General features: G+C 36.8%; 1 protein-coding gene and 1 pseudogene across 1 annotated transcript in view; one reads left to right on the top strand and one right to left on the bottom strand.

Annotated features, from left to right (window-relative positions):
- Nucleotides 1-17,193, top strand: part of TAOK1 (TAO kinase 1) — a 130,518-nt gene that overhangs the window by 16,795 nt on the left and 96,530 nt on the right. The window lies entirely within an intron of this gene.
- On the bottom strand, nt 6,637-6,943 carry LOC123620249 (annotated as a pseudogene).

Raw genomic sequence — 17,193 nt, 5'->3', positions numbered from 1 at the left:
TCATATGATAATTCTGTGTTTAACTTTTTGAGGAATTGCCAACTAGTTTCCACAATAGCTGAACCATTTTACATTACTAGAGAAATGTATGAGGGTTCCAGTTTCTTCACATCCTCTCCAACAGTTATTTCACGTTGAAAAAAATTTATTATAATCATCCTAGTGGGTGTGAAGTGGTACCTCTTTGTGGTTTTGATTTGCATTTTCCTAGTGACTAAAGGTGTTGAGCATCTTTTCATGTGCTTGTTGGCCATTTGTGTCTTCTGTGGAAAAATATAAAATTTTTGATTCTCAGGTATGTTTTAGTTACCAAGAAAAATCTTTGAAGATATAAAGTATTTGGTGTTACTATATAATCAAGTGCCAAACAGTTTGGTACAAAGTACTGTGGTAATTACAAAAAGATGTGGTGAAACTGGTTTAAACTTTGTGTAGAAGGTTGTGTTTAAGACCCCTTCTAACATTATGTACAATTATAAACTTTAATGCATGTAAACTAGTTTTGGGGCTTTTGTAACTTCAAATATTTGTATATTGACCTTTGACATGGCATTGAAAAATATCCATTCAGTTTTCTGCATTAAAAATGCACAAATTTTGAAGTTATAGATCTTAAATCACTTGCTTTCAGGTGGCTAACATAAAAACATATAATACACTAAATAATAAAAATAAACAGGTGAAAATAAAGATAGGATAACAAGATGAATCCTCTAGTAAAATACACTGAAGATATCTGTGATATTCACTATTGAAAGAAGTGAACTGAGAATTTTTCTGTTCTTCCTTATTTCAAAGCATGGAGAGAAATAGTCACATGCAAGATTCACAGTACCCATTAGCTTTAATGGGAAAAAAAGCCAGTTATTCACAGAGAAGTGTTAGAGAAATTAATTGGATCATCAGAAAAGGGTTTGTTATATATATTGGAAATAAATACAGCAAATTAAATAAATAGAGCATATTGAGTGGGTTCTTTCTTTAGTGCAAGCTGAAGGTATACATTTGTCATCTTTTAACCTTGTTTAATTTTAAAATTATATTGGGTAAAATATTTTTAACTGATCTTGTGATTTTAGTTTCGCTTCTTGGAATTATATTCAGTGTCATGTTTAGTATTGTAGAGAGCCAAATTTTGAACTCATTAACTTTCTAAAAGGGTTAGTAATCATCTTCAGGACAGAGTTATCTTTTATTCTTTATATCTTTTAGTTTATTATTTAATAAATATTTGTTAAATGAAATTGCAATTGTTTTTATATTTGTCTCTTCCACTTAATCTTTTCTGAATTCCATGGTAAAGGCCTAGTAAATATTGAATCAATTATGCTTATTTTGGTTTACCAGTTTGTTTAGATAATTGTCTAGTTACACTGCATGAAAGCAAGTTGGCTTAAACTTGATAGAACTAAGAATACTTGATCTTCTTGCTCCATTTTCCTCATGAGTTATTATATATATTTGGATATTGGAACATGGACCAATATAAAACCTTATTGTTAATGATTTGCTATGATAATTATATCTTTTAACTTATGGTCAGAAGTGATGTTTTCTTGCTTTATTACATCTTTCAAAGGATGATTTGCTCCTTTTTGTATGTTATTGCCCTTTTATTTAAAGAACTATTACAATAATTTTTTAGAATGTGTCTTTCAGTTTGCTAATATTCTGGTATAACATAAAAATGCATCAACTACAAAGGGATTAGTATTGTGAAAACTTGATATTTCTTCCATAGGATTAATTATAGAAATCAAAGTGATGTCATCTTAATACATAGCTCCCAGTAGTTAGGGGCTTACAATTTTGGGGATTTCACTAAAGAGCCAGGTATTCTTTTTTGTATTTAAAATTTTGCGATTTTAGGCTTACAGAAATGTGGCAGAATTAGTACAGAGTATTCAGGTATGTCCTTCACTCAGCTTTCTGTAATGTTACTCAACCATAAAATAATTATCAAGACATGGAAATTGATATCGATACAATACTATGAATTTAACCTCAGCCTTTATTTGAATTTTACCTATTTTTTTCACTAATGGTCCTTTTCTGTTCTAGGATTCAATCTAGAATCTCACTCTACAGTTAGTTGTGTGTCCTTGATCTCCTCCAATCTGTGATGGTACCTCAGCCTTTCCTTGTCTTTCATGACCTTGACACTTTTCTTAAACCTTGACTATTGATGAGTACAGGTCAGTTATTTTTAAAATGTCTTTCAATTTGGGCTTATTTGACATTTTCTCGTGATAAGATTGAGGATATATATTTTTGTCACTAATACCACTGAGTGATCCTGTACCCTTCTCTGGCTTCAACCACCCAAGTAGCTAGGACTAGAGGCACATGCCACCCTGTCCCGATAATTTTTAAATTTTTTGTAGAGACAGAGTCTTGCTGTGTTGCCCAGGCTCGTCTCGAACTCCAGGCCTCAAGCAATCCCCTCCTTTCGGCCTCCCAAAGTACTAGGATTACAGGCATGACCCCTTTGCCTGACTTTGTCCTATACTTTCTTAGAGAAGTTTTAAAGTTTTAGATTTTACATTTAGGTTTATTATTTGTCTTTAGTGAATTTTTATTTAAGGGTGAGGTAAGGATTTTAAAAAAACATATTTCATAACATTTATTTAAAAGTCTATCATTTCCCCTTTGGATTATCTTTGCATCTTTGTCAGAAATTAATTGACCATAAATTCTGGACTCTGTTGTGTTTCATTAATCTGTTTCCATTCTTACATCAGTATCACACTATCTTGATTATTGTAGCTTTATGTAGTCATATCTCAGTATCTGTGGGAGATTGGTTCCAGGAGCCCCTGTGGATAAAATCCACAAATGCTCAAGTCCCTTATCTGAAATGGCATAGTATTTGCATATAACCTACACATATTCTCCTGTATACTTTAAATCTTTTCTAGATTACTTATAATACTTAATATAAGTACCTACACATCATTTCATTCTTATAGATTTAGTGTAGTACTGTGATGGTACCTCAGCCTTTCCTTGTCTTTCATGACCTTGACACTTTTTGCAAATTCAAGTTTTGCTTTTTAGAACTTCGTGGAATTTTTTTTTCTGAATATTTTTGATCTGCAGTTGGTTGAATGTGTGAATGTGGAACTATGGATATGGAGGGCCACATGTAGTAAGTTTTTTTTTTAATTTTTTTTTTTTTTTTTTTTCTTGAGGCAGAGTCTCGCTCTGTTGCCTGGGCTAGAGTGAGTGCCGTGGCGTCAGCCTAGCTCACAGCAACCTCAAACTCCTGGGCTCAAGCAATCCTTCTGCCTCAGCCTCCCGAGTAGCTGGGACTACAGGCATGCACCACCATGCCCGGCTAATTTTTTCTATATATATATATATTTTTTTTTTTTAGTTGGCCAGATAATTTCTTTCTATTTTTAGTAGAGACAGGGTCTCATTCTTGCTCAGGCTGGTCTCGAACTCCTGACCTCGAGTGATCCATCCGCCTCGGCCTCCCAGAGTGCTAGGATTACAAGTGTGAGCCACTGCGCCCGGCCCACGTGTAGTAAGTTTTGAAATCAGAGCAAGTCCTTTAAATTTATTCTTATATTCATAATTGTTTTGGTTGTCCTGAGTGCTTTGCTTTATAATGAATGTTTTAGAATCAGTTTGTCAATTTCTGCTAAAAAGGTTCCTGGTTTTTGGATTTTGTTGAATCTTTGGATCATTATGGGGAGTGTTGACTTTATAATAATACTGAGTTTTCTAATCTATGAATATTGTATATATCTCCATTTATTTGGGTCTTTTTTGATTTCTCGCATCAGTGTTTTATAGTTTTCAGCATACAAATCTTGGATACGTTTGTTAGATTTATCCCTAAGTCTCTCATGATTTTTGATGTTATTGTAATTGTTACCTCTTCCCCCCAAATTTCAATTTCATTGCTAGTATATAAATATATAATAGATTTTTGTATTAATATGTTGACTTTGTTTCCTGTAACCATGGCAAATTCATCATTAGTTCTAGTAGCTATTTTGTAGATTATTTTGGATTTTTTTATGTAGACAATTATATTTATGAGTACAGACAACTTTCTTTCTTTCTTTTTTTTTTTTTGAGACAGAGTCTCGCTCTGTTGCCCAGGCTAGAGTGCCGTGGTGTCAGCCTAGCTCATGGCAACCTCAAACTCCTGGGCTTAAGCGATCCTACTGCCTCAGCCTCCCCAGTAGCTGGGACTACAGGCATGTGCCACCATGCCCAGCTAATTTTTTCTATATATTTTTAGCTGTCCAGATCATTTCTTTCTAGTTTTAGTAGAGACGGGGGTCTCACTCTTGCTCAGGCTGGTCTCGAACTCCTGACCTTGAGTGATCCTCCCACGTCAGCCTCCCAGAGTGCTAGGATTATAGGTGTGAGCCACCGCACCTGGCCAGACAACTTTATTTCTTCCTTATCAGTCTGAATGCTTTTTATTTGTTTTTCTTGCCTTAATGCACTGGCTAGGTCCTAAAGTACAATGTTGAATAGGTGTGGTGAGAGTGGCTATCGTTGTTTTCTTCTTCATTTTATGAAGAAAATATTTAGTCTTTTATCATTGCATATAATATTAGCTATAGGTTGGGTTTGTTTTTTTTTTTTTGGAGACACAGTCTCACTCTCTTGCCCTGAGTAGAATGCAGTGGTATCAGCCTAGCTCACAGCAACCTCAAACTCCTGGGCTCAAGTGATCCTTCTGCCTCAGCCTCCTGAGTAGTTGGGACTACAGGCTCATACCATGATGCCTGGCTAATTTTTTCTATTTTTAGTAGAGACGGTGTCTTGCTCTTGCTCAGGCTGGTCTTGAACTCCTGAGCTCCAGTGATCCTCCCACCTTGGCCTCCCAAAGTGCTAGGATTAAAGGCATGAGCCACTGTGCCTGGGGTGGGGGTTTATTTGCCTTAATTTAAGGGGTACAAGTACAATTTTGATTGTGTGGATATATTGTGTAGAGGTGAAGTCTGGGCTTTTACTGTATCCATCATCCAAATAATGTGCATTGTACTCATTAAGAAATTTCTCATCACCCACCCTCCTCCCATCTCCCTACCCTTCAAGTATCCACTGTCTGTTATTCCACACTATATATCTATTACTTAGTTCTCACTTAGAAGTGAGAACATTTGACCTTCTGTTTCTGAGTTGTTTCACTTAAGATGATAGCCTCCAGTTCCACCCGTGTTGCTGCAAAAGACATTTCATTCTTTTTTGTGGCTGACTAGTAGTATTCTCTATATATACCATATTTTCTTCATCCATTCATCCGTTAATAGACACTTAGGTTGATTCCATATCTTTGTTATTGTGAATAATGCTGCAATAAACATGTAAGTGCTGGTATTTTTTGGTATAATGGTTTCTGTTCCTTTGGGTTGATACTCAGTAGTGGGACTGCTGGATCAAATGGTAGTTCTAGCTTTAGTTTTTTGAAGAATTTCCATGCTGTTTTCCATAGAGGTTGTACCAATTCACATTTCCACCAACACTGTATAAGCGTTCCCTTTTCCCCTCATCCTCACCAACATCTATATTTTTTTGACTTTTTAATATTAGCCATTCTGACTGGTATAAGATGATATTTAGTTGTGGTTTTATTTTTCATTTGGCTGATGATTTGTGATATTGAGAATTTTTCATATGCTTGCTTGCTGATCATTTGTGTGTCGTCTTTCGCAAAATGTCTGTTATGTCCTTTGCCCACTTTTTAATGAGGTTATTTGTTTAGCTATAGGGTTTTTATAGATACTCTATCAGGTTAAGGAAGTTCCCTTCGGTTTCCAGTTTTCTAAGAGTTTTTGTTTGAATGAATTGACATTGATTTGTCCGATACTTTTTTGGAGGAGGCATCTGTTGAGATGATATGGTTATATATTTTTAGATTGATACAGTGAATTACATGGATTGATTTTGATTCTTGACATGAACCCTACTTGATAATGATATATTATTCTTTTTATAAATTGCTAGCATCTATTTGAAAATCTTTTGCTCCTGATTTTTACATTTATATCAATGTGGGTGTGTAGTTTTCTTGTTCATAGTAGGTGGGACTACATGTGTGTGCCACCAGGCCTGGCTAATTAAAGTTTTTTGTGGAGATGAGGTCTCGATGTGTTACCCAGGCTTGTCTCTAACTCATGGCCTCCAGCTATCCCTTCACCTCAGCCTCCTGGGTTGCTGGGATTACAGGTGTGGGCCATGGTGCCTTGTTTGTTTATTCTTGAGTGAACTTCGATAATTTGTGTTTTTCAAAGACTGTCCATTTCGTGTGTTATCAAATTAACTGGTAAAAATTATTCATAATATTCCCTTATTCTTTTAATGTTGATAGGTCTGTAGTGATATCCCATCTTTAATTACTGATACTGGTAATTTGTGTCTTGTCTTGTCTCTCTCTCTCTCTCTCTTTGACATTGGTCTGGCTAGAGACTTACCTATTTAACTTTTCAAAGAACTAGCTTTTGGTGTCTTTTCTTTTTTCTTTTTTTTAATAAAACAGTCCCACAGCATTTATTGTCATTTTGAAATAACATCAGGATAATCAAAACAATATGAACAAATGTTTTAGAACTATACTCCCAACAAAACACACCTAAAATAACTGTATTAGGTGTACATCTAATACATCTGAACAATTTCTCACTTCATTGATCATTTCTAGTTGGAGACACTTTGTAGCAGAGTAATATTATCTCCTTTTAGCGTGATCCATCCCAGTTGTTTTCTTGACTTTGTTTTAGAATGCATCTCTTCTGCATCATCTAATACAAGGTTCATATACTCTTCAAAACCAATGATATAGCCCTCTATCCTCATGTTCACTTGCTGATAGAGGCACACCTGAATCCCGGGACCTATTTTGTAAGTATCTGAAGATGAGGATGATGGGCTGCACCATCACCTTCTGCACTTTCTGGCCCTGGCCATGGTATGCCATGGTGGAATCTCACAAAGACCCCTTTGTTTTTCTGTATTGGCTTCTTTTTTGTTTTGTTTTCAATTTCATTTATTTTTGCTCTTTATTATTTCTTTCCTTTTGCTTATGTTTTGTTTTGTCTTTTTTAAAGTTTCTTAAGGAAGAAGCTTATATTATTGATTTAAAAACTTTCTTGTTTTCTAATATAAGAATTTAATGTTTGGCCGGGCACGGTGGCTCATGCCTGTAATCCTAGCACTCTGGGAGGCCGAGGCGGGTGGATCGCTCGAGGTCAGGAGTTCGAGACCAGCCTCAGCAAGAGCGAGACCCTGTCTCTACTGAAAATAGAAAGAAATTATCTGGCCAACTAAAATATAGATAGAAAAAAATTAGCCGGGCATGGTGGCGCATGCCTGTAGTCCCAGCTACTCGGGAGGCTGAGGCAGTAGGATCGCTTAAGCCCAGGAGTTTGAGGTTGCTGTGAGATAGGCTGACGCCACGGCACTCACTCTAGCCCGGGCAACAAAGTGAGACTCTGTCCCAAAAAAAAAAAAAAAAAAAAAAGAATTTAATGTTATAAAATTTTCCTGTAAGTACTCTTTAACTATGAACCACAAAATTTGATGTTTTCATTTTTATCGAATTCAGAATATTATCTAATTTCCCTTTTGTGTTCCTCTTTGACTAACCATGTGTTATTTATAAATGTGTTGTTTAATTTCCAAATATTTAGGAATTTTATTGATGTTTTTCTGATTTTTGATATCTAATTTAGTTCTCTGTGGTCAGAAAACACAATGTATGAATTTAATTCTTTATTTATTGAGACTTGTTTTGTGGTCCAGTGTGTGGTCTGTTTTGGTTAATGTTCTGTAAGTGCTTGAGAAGAATATGTATTCTGCATTTGTTGGATATAGTGTTCTATAAGTCTGAATTAGATCAAGTTAGTTTGAATGTAGTTTAAGTTTCTGTATACGTATTGATTTCCTGTACTTATTCTCTCACAGAGAGGAATGTTGATGTCAACTGTAATTATTCATTTGTTTTCTTTTCTGTTGTTGTTTTTGTTGTTGTGAGATAGGGTCTTGCTCTTGCCCAGGCTGGAGTACAGTGGCACGATCATAACTTAATATAAACCTTGAACTCCTGGGCTCAAGTGATCTTCATGCCTCAGCCTCCTGAGTCACTAGGACTATAGGTGCACGCCACCATGCCTGGCTGCTTTTTAAATTTTTTTTTGTAGAGACAAAGTGTTGATACATTGTTGCCCGGACTGGTCTCAAACTCCTCCCACTGGCCTCAAGTGATCCTCCCACCTTGGCCACCCAAAGCAGTGGGATTACAGGTGTGAGCCACTGTGCCCAGTCCATTTGTTTTCAAAAAGATAGGAAGCTGGTAACTATAGAATTTAACTTGTTAGTTTAGCTTCTCTCAGGGATTGTAGTCCTATATTGCCTCTTATCCAGTATCCAAAAAGTAGTTTTATATTTTTCTGGTTTTTCAGGTGTTATGACAGAAAGGTAAATCCTGTCCCAGTCAGTCTATTGGTGCTCAGAATCAGAAGTTGATCCCAAATTTGTATACACCAAGTTTCAAAAACAATTTGATTGGTTTAAATTTTGTTGTAATATTATGGCCAATATTGCACCATCATTATTGGTCAAATTGTGACCAATATACAATGATATCACAGTTATTATGAATATGAATCTATGCTTTTATGCCTCATGAGATAAATGGAATTATATATGTCTGAAATGCCTGTTTGAGCTATTTAGCAGAATAGTTTATCCCAAATATAGGTTTCCTTATTAATGGAGTCATTAGGATACTTGGTAATCACTTAGTTCTATAAAATTAAATATTAGTATACTCAGTAGTTAAATAGTGAGGAGCCATTGCTTTTGCTTAGTAAACCAGCATCATTTAGAATAATTGCACATTATTCTTTCATGGAAACTGAGCTATTATTTTTATAAGCATAATTACTATTATGGTAATATAAATGATTCATTGAACAGAAGTTATACTTGGAGGTTTGCATGGCCTGCTCGTATTCCTTTCTGGCATTTAGAAAGCCTTAAACTTTTCTTTTCCATTTGGTTTACAGTGAGCTATGATCATACCACTGTACTCCAATTTGTATATTGTAGGAAATATGAGAAGATAACAGAGAAACAAAACCTAGTTCATTGACAATATTGACCATTGGTAATATTTGAGAAGCATGAAATATTATAGTTGCTACTAAGTAACAACTTAGAAATTACCATGTGATTTATGGTCATATATGTAAGTTAATAGAGACATAGTAATATTTGCTAAGGAAAGAAAAGAAATATGGGACAGAGAAAGGAAGACTCATCCAGTTCTCCTTAGTTGCTAAAGTATAGAAGTCGAGTGACCTACATATCTTTCTTTGGAAGTTGTGCCTACCAGATTAGAAAAATGAGGTCAATAGTAGGAAATGCCTATTTTTGTGTCATGTGTTAGATTACCTGTCAGAAGTTTTCTTTATTGAGTGCCGATCTTTAGTTTGTTTTCTTGCTGTTTAGAAATATAATAGCTTGAAGTTTGAAGTGTGGAACAATTTGCATAGATTGATAATTTTGCATATTTTACCAATTTTTTTTCTGGTTATAATTTTTCATTATAGATTATGTACAGTTTTTTTTTAAGACAGAGTCTCACTGTATTGTCCTGAGTAGAGTGCTGTGGCATCAGCTTAGCTCACAGCAACCTCAAACTCCTGGGCTTAAGCGATACTCCTGCCTCTACCTCCCCAGTAGTTGGGACTACAGGTGCATGCCACCATGCCCTGGCTAATTTTTCTATTTTTAGTAGAGTCTATTTTTAGTAGGTCTCACTCATGCTCAGGCTGGTCTTGAACTCCTGAGCTCAAGCAAGCCTCCCGCCTCGGCCCCCTAGAGTACTAGGGTTACGGGCGTGAGCCACCGCACCCGGCCTGTGTACAAAATTTATTACTCTACTTGTACTAAAGATTAGTGTGCTGTTGAGATATACTACTTGTCTCCCTCATGGCAGCCAGATAGTAGTTAGCAGGGCGATTATTTAAAAGTTAGACTAAGTTTATTAGTATTAATAAATACTTACTGGTTTGATTTATATAGGATCTCTTGCACTATTCATAGTTCACTTTAAAACTTTCACTTTAGAGAAGATATTGACAGATTATAAATTGTTTGAAAATACCATTCTTGTAATCTAAAATCAAATGAAAGTAGATTCTGTTAAAACTGATAAGTGAAGTTTTTTTATTCCTCTTATTTTAATGTATTTTACATAAGAATGAATCAGTTTCATTCATGGTTACATTAATTTGGCACCTACTATGTTTAGGTCCTATCTAGTAAAACTATAAAGATGAAAAAATATGACCTGTATCTGCAAGGAGCATATTTACTTTGGGTTGGAAAACAAAGGAGAATATAGATAATTATAAACTCATGATAAGTGCATTATCAGAGATATTCTTATATTATAGAAGCATAGAGTAGGGAATCCAGATTGGGGAATAAGTAAGTGTAGTTAATAGTCTGGGAGGACATCTAGAGATATTTGCTTAGCCAAAGGTGGAAAAAAAGGCGTTCTAAGCTGCAGTAAAAGGCTAGAGGAAAGACAACGTGGAGGGAATAATGTATGGCTATGAGCCCAGGCCATCTGGCTAAGTGGGTGAATGAAGGCTGAAATTCAGCCTGTGCTCTGCTATGCAAGTTTTCTGCCTTTGGGGTTGCATATCTTGGGGCGGAAGTCCCTTTTTCAAATTACTTCAGGTCAGGCCAGGGACTCACACCTATAATCCTAGCACTTTGAGAGGCTGAGTTGGGAGGATCCCTTGAGGCCAGGAATTTGAGACCAGCCTGAGCAACATAGTGAGACCGGCTCTCTACAAAAAATAAAATTATCTGGGAATGGTGGTGCGCACCTCTAGTCCCAGCTACTTGGGAGGCTGAGTCAGAAGGATTGTTTGAGGCCAGGAGTTCAAGACCAGCTTGGGCAACACAGCGAGACCCCATCTCTATACAAAATAAAAAATTTAGCCAGGCATGGTGGTGCACTCCTGTAGTCCCAGCTACTTGGGAGGCTAAAGTGGGAGGATTGCTTGAGCCCTGGAGTTTGAGGCTGCAGTGAGCTATGATCCCACCATTACACTCCAGCCTGGGTAACAGAGCAAGACCCTGTCTTAAAAAAAAAAAAAGTAGGGATAGATGTTGAGAGGCTTAGCAAGTGACTGTTTTATATAGCTATATGGAATGAACTAAAGGGGAAAAGACTAGAGATTGGAATGCTTCTTTGACAGGCTTTTTGGTTTAGAATTGTGGTTCCCAACTGGTCTACAGCCTATTAGAGGCCACGACACAGAGCTCTGCCATGCCCCACCTTCTGTCGAAAAATTGTCTTCCATGAAACTTTGGGGGGTGGGCACAGCAGAAGATGAGTGGTGGGTGAGTGAGTGAAGCTTCATCTGTACTTACAGCCGCTCCCCTCTCCATAGCTCGAATCACTGCATAAGCTCTGCACAGCCCCCTGCCCCCAGTAGAAAAATTATCTTCCATGAAAGCAGTCCCTGGGGCCAAAAAGGTAGGCTGCTTTAGAACAAAGAGGTAACAGACCTGAACAAAATATTTGTAAAACACTGGGGAAGTGGAATCTGTACAATTTAGTAACAAATTCTTCTTTCAAATAAACAGATAACTGTAAAACGCCTAGATGATTTAGAAAAAGTTGATGAGGTATAAGGGAAATCTGACTCCGTTACTTAGTAGCTATGTGATAGTGAGCAAATTACTTAATTTCTTTGAGCCTCTAATATAATTTGAGGTGATAATTATTTTAGGACTGTTATGAGAACTAAATAAGCAAAATGCCTAGAATGTAACAAGAAGTCAACGAGTGTTCTCTTCCTTATTAAGCAGAAAAATAGGGAAGATTTCTTTTGATTGTTTTTGGTTTTGGGGTGCTGTGGGGAGGTGCCATGTTTTGTTATCTTTGTGTACTTGGTTTTAGAACTTATGTCTTTATATTTGGGGATTTTTATAGAAACAGATGGAAAGTATTTTAAGTTAAAAATCAGTTTTAGGCCAGGAGTGGTGGCTCACGCCTGTAATCCAAGTATTTTAAGTTAAAAATCAGTTTTAGGTCAGGAGTGGTGGCTCATGCCTGTAATCCTAGCACTCTGGGAGGCTGAGGTGGGCGGATCGTTTGAGCTCAGGAGTTCAAGAGCAGCCTGAGCAAAAGTGAGACCTCGTCTCTACTAAAAAAATAGAAAGAAATTAGCTGGACAAGTAAAAAATATATATATAAAAAAAATTAGTTGGGCATGGTGGCACAAGCCTGTAGTCCCAGCTACTCAGGAGGCTGAGGCAGGAGGATTACTTGAGGTTGCTGTGAGCTAGGCTGACTCCATGGCACTCACTCTAGCCTGGGCAACAGAGTGAGACTGTCTCAAAAAAAAAATCAGTTTTAGATTTAGAATTTTAAAATAAGCCTTTTATTTAATAATTTTAGGTTTATAGAAAAATTGCAAAGATAGTACAGAGTTTCACATACCTTTGTCCACCTTCCTCTGCAGTGGTGCCCAACCTTTTTGGCACCAGGGACCGGTTTCATGGAAGACAGTTTTTCCAAGGGTCCGGTTGGGGTGGGGAAGGCTGAATTTATGCAGTGATGCAAGTGATGGGGAGCAGGGACTGTAAATACAAATGAAGTGCTTGCCCACTGCTCACCTCCTGTTGTGCGGGTGGGTTCCTAAGTTTCATGGAAGACAATGTTTCCATGGATGGGGTGCAGGGTGGGGAGAGGGGAACGGAGCTCAGGTGGTGTTAAGCGGCTCAGTTCCTAACGGCTCTGACCCAGCCGGAGGTTGGGGACTGTAGCTCTAATGTTAACATCTTAAATAACCATGGTACATTTGTCAAAAGCTAAGAAGTTAATAATACAGTATTATCAATTAAACCACTGACTTTACCAAGATTTTCTCCTAGCATCCTTTTTCTGCTTTAGGATCCAATTTAGGATACCACGTTGCATTTAGTAGATTTACATTTTTAGTTTCAGTTCTGTTAGGCCAGCCACTCAATCCTTCAGGCCCTTGTGCATAATAACATAAATATTGAAATAAAAAATACCTAAGGTACCTAGGGAGGGCACAGTGCTTAGTTAGAAATGCAACTTAAAAGTGGATCTTCATATAGCAGAATTTATAATGGAGATAATTGAGGGCAGATATGTATTTTCTTAAATAATTCAAAGTAGTCCATATTTTGCTGCATATTAGTTTTTCTTAGATTTGGGCATGATTTGGTATAGGCTACATTGTTTATACAGTTGTGTCACATACTGTTTTGGTCAAAAATGGACCACATACATGATGGTGGTCCCATAAGATTATAATACCATATTTTTGTGGTACCTTTTCTGTATTTAGATATGTTTAGATACAAATGCTTACCATTGTGTTACAGTTGCCTACGGTATTCAATGCAGTAACATGCTATACAGGTTTGTAGCCTAGGAGCAATAGGTTATACCATATAGCCATTGCTATGCCATCTAGGTTTGTGAAAGTCAACGTTTCCACAATAGTGAAATTGCCCAGTGATGCATTTCTCAGAAGGTATCCCCCTCATTAAGAGACACAAGGCTGTTTTTTAAATTATTGCTCCTTTCCATTTTTAAGGTAGGTCTGTATTAGGGAGAATATCATATTAGAAATAATTTTAAGACAGTTGTATTTTATCCCTCAGATTCTCCTATTCAGAAATTATTGAACATACCAGCCAATAGTCTTGAGTTATAATTGACTTTGATTCAATAGTATGTTCAGTTAAGTAACTACAGGACTTTTAAGGACCTTAACATGTAATATTTGACTAATCATTACATTATTAATTTTTTAACCTAAATTTATACTTAATAATTATATTAGCTTTCAGTCTTCTAATTCAGTGACTTTTGACCTTTAGTTTACCAAAAAAAGCTGCTTATAAAAAAACTTGCAGATTACTTCACTACACTACAGCCTGGGTGACAGAGTAAGATCCTGTCTCTAAAAAAAAAAAAAAATTAATTAAAAAAAATGCAGATTCCTGCAATTTTTTACTTCTAGAAATTTTGATTTAGGTTTGATGAGGGAACCAAGAGTATACATTTTAAATAAACACACCAGGGGATTCTCATGTAGGTGGTCTATGGACTAACTATTATAATTTGACAAATGCAAATGTGTACCAAAAATTTATGTATATAGTCACAATTTCGGCTTATCAAAACCATATTTTTCATTATTCATCTGAGTAATTTCTGTGTTCACTCTAACACTACTTCTTCTTCTTTTTTTTTTTTTGAGACAGAGTCTCACTCTGTTGCCTGGGCTAGAGTGCCATGGAGTCAGCCTGGCTCACAGCAACCTCAAACTACTGACTGGGCTTAAGCAATCCTTCTGCCTCAGCCTCCCAAGTAGCTGGGACTACAGGCATCAACCGCCATGCCCGACTAATTTTTTTCTATATATATTTTTAGCTGTCCAGATCATTTCTTTCTGTTTTTAGTAGAGATGGGGTCTCTCTCTTGCTCAGGCTTTTCAAACTCCTGACCTAGAGCGATCCTCCCAGCTCAGTCTCCTGGAGTGCTAGGATTACAGGCGTGAGCCACCGGCGCCCGGCCCATGAACATCTAGTATCTGTGAGAGACATTGTATTATGTACATCAGATTCAAGATAAATATGATAGCCTCTGCCCTTTAGAAACTCATCTAGTGGTAGGGTGATAGATACATAAAAAAAATAGTTCAGTACAGTGAGATGATGTAAGCACTAATTGAGTGTAAGCAAATCTTATTGGAGGACACATATACACAAAACCAATTAATTGTGCCTGGAAGTTGTTGGGTTGAGGAAAGTTTCTCAGTTGAGATGATAACTAGAAATGGAAGGAAGAAGAGGGGTTTGGCAGGAGGTGTTTACTGGTCATGAACACTATGTTTTTTATACATATTTAAGCCTTACAAAACCTCCAAGACATAGATCTTATTATTTTTCCTGTTTTAATAAATGAGAATACTGTGGTTCAGAGAGATTGTTACTTACTCAAGGTTACACAGTTAGTATATTGGCAGATCCCAGTTTTGGGACTTAGATAATATGATTCCAGAACCTGTATTCTTAATTGCTTGTGTGTTCAAGTTTCTATGGAAGGAGGAACATGGTTAAAAATTGAGAGGCCTGTGTCATTAGAGCACAGGAATTTGGAGGGAGATGCAGCTAAAAAGGTAAATAGGGTCAGACCATACAAATTCCTGAACCTAGTGTTGGGGATTTTTGTTTCATCCAAAGTGCAGTGTAAAGACACGGAACACTTTTAAATACAGGGAATGACATGATCAGATTTGCATTTTGAAACATCATTCTCATTGTAGTAGACCAAATGGATTGGAGGGGGCATCAAGAGTGTATACAGTGGCACTATTTAGGAGGTTGTTGCAGAAAGTAGCCGAAGTGAGATAAAGTAGTAGCTTGGAATAAGGAGGTAATTATGGAGATGGAGGAAAATGGGCCAGTTTAAGAATGTTTAGGAGGACAAATCTATAAGTCATGATGATATATTGGGTTATGATTGCTGAATTGGATACATTTGGGTGACACACTTTATTTTATTTAGGAAACTCAGAAAATTGATTTGAATGACTAGCTTATTTTGAGTTAGAAGGGCCTTTGAGATACTGAAGTGGAGATGTTAAATAGGTAGTTTAATAGGAACTTTAAATTTTCTATTTAGTAAATATATGAGCTGCTCATTCTTTTCTCTCTAATAACACTGCTGCTTAGTAATTTTTCCAGGGCCTTATCACAGTTATCTCTTGAGTTATTGGTAATAAAAAAAGAATATAAATCGGTTGACTCTCTGTTATTAGGGCTAATGGAAGAATATAAAAAGATTCTTCACTATGGAAGCAACTAAGTTCTTCGTCGGAAAAGGACAGAACCAAGGATATACTCTGGGAAAGGATGAGTGAAAAGAGGGCAAAAGGGCAAATCTCAATTTAAAATAACAATTTAAAAACAGTATATTTTGAATATTGAATTAAATCTTTGCTTCTTTTTGATAATAAAATAATTCTTGGCTTACCTAAACTACAGTTAACCAAGTTATTGTAGAGCTACAATGTGACTAGTTATACCTGAAGGAAAGTATTTTTTCTTTATTTCCCCTATCATATTTTCTGTTGTACTGATAAAGCACCACATTGGGTTATTAAATATGAAATGTCCGATTTCCATAAGTACTAAGTTCGACAGTTGATATCTCTGACATTTCACTTTGACACTTCTTGTTTTATTTTTGTTGTGAAGGTACATCCTTAGTCTTTCAAATGCAGTTTGGCTTGTGATTATCTTTGAAAATTTTTTAGATCAATTTTTGTGAAACCATAGATAAGTCAAAAATTGGAGTTATTTTTGAATATAAGTTTCGCATTTCGAATGTGCAGCACAGACAACGTGAAATATCAATGAAGTGTTTGGGAAGGATGTGGCTAATGAATGCACAGTACTTCGATGCCATTGTGGTGATTTTAATCTTGAAAATGAGCTATGTGAGCAACCTGAGACCAAGGTGGATAGTGATGAGCTGAAAGCTGCGGTAGAAGCGAATCCATCTTAACCTACATGTGAATTAGCAGCGAGGTTTGATGTTGCTGTTCCAACAATTTTGAAACAAATGGGCAAGATAAAGAAGCTGGATAGATGGATTCCGCATGAATTAAATGAGAGTCAGAAAAGACATCATTTCAAAGCTTACCTTTATTTGCTGTCATGACATAAAGGCGAACCATTTCTACACCTCTTCCCCCCCTTTTTTGTTTTTTGTTTTTTTGTTTTTTTGAGACAGAGTCTCACTCTGTTGCCTGGGCTAGAGTGCCGTGACATCAGCCTTGCTCACAGCAACCTCAGACTCCTGGGTTCAAGCAATCCTACTGCCTCAGCCTCCTGAGTAGCTGGGACTACAGGCATGCGCCACCATGCCCGGCTAATTTTTCTATATATATTTTTAGCTGTCCGTATAATTTCTTTCTATTTTTAGTAGAGACGGGGTCTCGCTCTTGCTCAGGCTGGTCTCGAACTCCTGAGCTCAAATGATCCACCTGCCTCGGCCTCCCGGAGTGCTAGGATTACAGGCGTGAGCCACCGCACCCGGCCCCCTCACCCCCCCCCCTTTTTTTTTTGAGTCAGAGTCTTGCTCTGCCTCCTGGG

This window comes from Lemur catta, chromosome 15 (genome assembly GCF_020740605.2).
Source record: "Lemur catta isolate mLemCat1 chromosome 15, mLemCat1.pri, whole genome shotgun sequence".
NCBI classification, from domain to species: domain Eukaryota; kingdom Metazoa; phylum Chordata; class Mammalia; order Primates; family Lemuridae; genus Lemur; species Lemur catta.
The sequence above is the reverse complement of the archived record's forward strand: the minus strand, read 5'-3'. Positions and strand labels throughout refer to the sequence as shown.